This window comes from Phaseolus vulgaris, chromosome 7 (assembly GCF_051622355.1).
Source record: "Phaseolus vulgaris cultivar YP4 chromosome 7, ASM5162235v1, whole genome shotgun sequence".
In the NCBI taxonomy this organism is placed as follows: domain Eukaryota; kingdom Viridiplantae; phylum Streptophyta; class Magnoliopsida; order Fabales; family Fabaceae; genus Phaseolus; species Phaseolus vulgaris.
Window position 1 is genome coordinate 22,180,618 of NC_143504.1, and position 4,633 is coordinate 22,185,250.

Consider the following 4,633-nt stretch of genomic DNA (forward strand, 5'->3'; position numbering starts at 1 on the left):
AAACACCATAGAGTGAATTGTAACCCAATTGGGAGAATGGAAGGTGCTAGAAATATGCGTGGCTAATTCTACCCTTTGGAATTGGGAGTAATCTGTTCAAACTCTTATGTATTGAGGTGATATTTTATATATTAATATTCAGCTTTTGATTGATTATTGGTATTGTTGTTTTACTTTTAACTTTCCGTGACAAATTGAGAATCTTAAATTTGACCGAGAGGTATTTTTAGGGTTCGGACCTAAACATCAATACTTAGCATATTTCAGTGCTAGAGATAGACTTGAAATATTAACTGTCATTAACATCTGATTGTGATTTCTAAGTTGTTTTTATAAGTATGGGAGAGATCGATATTTAGGAAACATTCTTAAGAATTTTATATGCGAGAGATCGATATAAATGAATTTTCTACGGGCATTAATTTTAATCAAATAACTTAATATTAACATGCTAATCAAAATACATGAGAGTGAGAGAGATGAAACTTAATCCCTATTTTTCCAATTGAAGAAACTAATTCTTTGTTTGTTTTCTTATTGATCAGTGCCAACATGATCACTTCAAACTCTTTTTATTTATATTTAGCGAATATTGTACTCGATAATTCACTGTTCCTTGTGGGATCGATATTCATCCTTAGGGACAATTATTACTTCTGACAAACGCGGTGCACTTGCTGTAAAAAGTCTTCAGTTGTCCAAGAGAGTGAGGACAAACACAACAAGGGCATTGCACTAAAGCTGGCAATCATAAAAAGCAACAAGACTCAAGTGATAGTGATGAAGATACCATGAGTCTACTGTCAAGAAAGTTTAGCAAATTCTTGGAAAATAATAAAAGCCAAGCTTCAAAGAGGTACAACTCTAAAAAGCCAAATGATTTTAATCTTAACAAATACACTTGTTATGGCTATGGTGAGTAGGGTCATATTAAAGCTGAGTGTCCCAATAATGAAAGCAAGGATAAAATAGATTTCAAAAGTGAAAGAAGGGGAAAAGCCAAGAAGGCATATATTGCATGGGGTTCATGATGTGATTCCACTAGCCATATAGAGAATGATTCTTGACATTCTTAGGAATCACCTTGAGCTGGACATTATTTAGGCACTTTTCTTAGAGTTGGATCAATGTTCTAAGACAAGAACTCACCAAAAACTAATACCAAATCCCAAACTCATTTGGATGTTCCACATATTGTCAAATTGAACCAAAAGAGATGGAGGAAAGGCAAAAACACTAATTAACAAAACAAAACAGTAAGGTACCGAATAAAAATGTTGGAATTGAAGAAGAAAAGATGAAGAACAGCCAAGAACACAAATGAACCATAGCTACACATTAACAAGCTGAAATTGCCGAACCAAAACAATTAGGAAACAAGCTAAGACAAGGAAATTAACAAGAGAAGAAAGGAAGGAGAAGAGAATGCTCATGAAGATGGAAGAAAGGTTGGATGATCACGCCACTAGAAGTATGGATGCTCCTAGATGAGTGTGCAAGCCGCCACTTGAGGAAACCATGATCCTTCAAGATAAGACTAGAGAAGAAGGCTCAAAAGCTCTCCAATGCTCACTCCAATTTTGATTATAGTTTCTTTAGATCAATTCAAATCTAAAGAAAGGAGGCTTTTATTAATGAAGGGAGAGGTCATTCACCTACACATTTGAAGTTCTTCCTTCTAGTCTTTTCAAAATTAAAAGAAGACATAAAATAAAGAGAGGATCAAGCCTAAAGCCAAAGAAATCAACAAGCCTTCAAAGAATGGGCTTCAAATAAATATCTTTCTTTATAGTTTCTTTTATAAAATGTAGAATGTTTAAATATATAGTTTTTAGGAAGGTGCTTAGAGGGAAACTTTAGATACCTCTTTTGTAAAAGCATCTTTAGGCATTAGTTTAGAATTTTCTAGAAGGTGGACTCTTCATGCTTAACTTTAGGTGCTAGAAGTGAGTAGCATGCAAGGGACTTTTGGTTAGCTTGTTTTGTAAGCTTCATGACCAGCCCTTGCTCTTATAAAAGGAGGGCTTAGGTCCTTCATAATGCAGATTTGGAATTTGTAGTAAAGAAACTCTCCCAATTTGGTGATTGAGTGAGTGAGATTTGATTTCTCCTCTTCCTAGTCTCATCTTGAGAGCCTTGGTTCCTTCAAGTGGCGGCAATTCACACTTATCTTGGAGCAATCACACTTCAAGTGGCGTGTTCATAAACCAAGTTCTTCATCCACATAAGTTTCCTCTCTTCTCCATTTAGTTCTTCCATTTCCATGTCCATATGAACTCTAAAACAAGTGTAGTTTCTTTCAATCGGTTCATTTACTTTCTTGTTCAATTTAATCGGTTCAATTGGCAAGAAATGGGTCTTCCATGTGAGTTTGGTGTTTGGTGCAAGTTTTGGTGAGTTCTTGAAACATAGAACATTGATCCATTTCTATTAAAAGTGCCTATTCATTCTCCAACTCAAGTTGATTCCATAAAATGTCAAAGAATCATCTATATCTTGCTATTGGAATCATATCAGTTGATAATGAAGTTGTTCAACATGGGAGCTTTGATGTGTCAAATCCACATGAAGCCTGAAGTTGTGCTTCTTTTTGGTTTGGGTTTAGATTAGGTTGTTTAATATCTTTGTTAAGATCAATTCTTAATCCTACACAAAGCTTGATCAAACTGTTTTAAAGAAACTAAGTGTTTTTCCAAGCAAAGGGAAAACAACTAATTGATTCATCGAGATAATCGGTTGTTTGTCACTTAGTTGGCTTATGGTTTTGAAACTGCTTTTTGAATTAGTTATGCAACTGCTTGACTCATTCAACTGGTTAAATCGTGGTTTCAACCGGTTAAATGTGTGTTTTCATAACAGATTTTTTAAAACTTGTTTTAACTGATTCAACTGATTAAATCGGCCTTAAACGGCTACATTTCAAGTACTATAAATATAGTCCTTCTTTCAAATAAAAAAAGTACAAAACATACAACAAGTATTACAGATTTGAGATTAAAGAAAGATATTTGTTTTTTGGACGGGTTTTTTCAAAGTGCAAGATTGTTGTTCAAGCTTTGTTGTGGTAACAAGTTTTGATCATAAAAGTTTCCCGTATTATGCAAATCCATGTGTTTTCTATCCTTGTCTAGATACTTGTAATAGTACTTCCTTTATCTGTTGTGTGTGTTTGAAATCCTGTAAAGACAGAGGTTGTTCTGTCTTGAGTTGTGGGTTGCAAGGTTACCTTTTTGTGTGTGTGTTTGTAATCTGGTTTTGATTACTAGTGGAACTCAAAGGTTCTCCTGAGAACTGGATGTAGCTCAAGTGTGAGTGAACCAGTATAAACCTATTGTGTAAATCTCTCTTTCTCTCATTCTCTCTATAATTGTTTGTTAATTTCATTTATGTTGCTGGTATAAACAACCGATTAAAACGTAGGTTTAACCGGTTAAAATTCTGGTAACTGTTTTTGTTGGATTGTTTGATTGCTTTCCTTAAGTGCTTATCTAGATTGTTTGATAAAAATTCATTCTAAATCAAGTCTTTACGAAAATCTTTCATAAAACAATTCACTCCCCTTCTTGTTTAAGCCATCAATTCTTACAAAGGTATCCTCCTCTAACTCTTTTGAACATGAAGAAGCAAATCTGTACTTGAAAGCATCTGTATCTAGCAGCATGAGTTCATCTTCTTCAATCAAAGGTAGCAATTATTACCAATGACTTGAAGCTTTCAATGAAACTCATGAAGAAGCTAATCGATTGGCTCTTTCTCACAACCAGTTGAAAGGTTTGAACAACTGGCTTGAAAATAGAGTCAAGACACTGGAAGAAGAGTTGGAAAAATCTAAAGATGATTTTTGAAAACCTTGATTTGATTTACAAGAACTCTACTTGCAGTTGTGACTCAAAGTTTTGTGAAAATTGTGAAAATCTTGAAAGAAAGATTCATTATCTTTTGAAAACTATGGATAAGCTTACAAATGGAAAATCCAACTTTGAAGATGTTCTTACATCTCAAAATTGTGTCTTCGGAAAAACTGTTTTAGGTTTTTATCCACAAAGCAAGGGAAATGGAATTTCAAAACCTTTTTCATCAATGCCAGAAAAACAACCGATTAAAAGAGCGATTCAACCGGTTGTTACATGTTTTTACTATGTGAAGAGAGGTCATTCACTTAGATTATGCAAGTTTCTCAAATCTCTTGTTCCTAAAGGAATCTTTAAATGGATTCCAAGAATTTTTTATGGTTCCAAGGATAAATCTATTACAAAAGGTCCTAAGTTCTTTAAGGGGTCAAATCTTGTGTTTAACAAGTTTTGTTTTGCAGATTTTTTACTCCACATGAAGGGTCAGTAAGATCAGGATCTCATGAAAGCTTATTTGCAGGACAATGCCTTGTTTTGATACGATGTACTGCTTTCATATGTGTACCTTTAAAATCTAAAGAATAACTTTTTGTTCTTCTTATTGTTGAACAATTGATTCTAAATCCAATTATGAATTTTCATTATGTTTGTACTTGGATTATGTTTGGCTTGTATTCCTTTTGTTATTATACAAATCTATGTGATTTAAGACCTGTATGTTTGTATATAGCATGGCTGTTAAAAGAATCTGGTTTTCTCAAAAAATTTCATCAGTGCAGAAA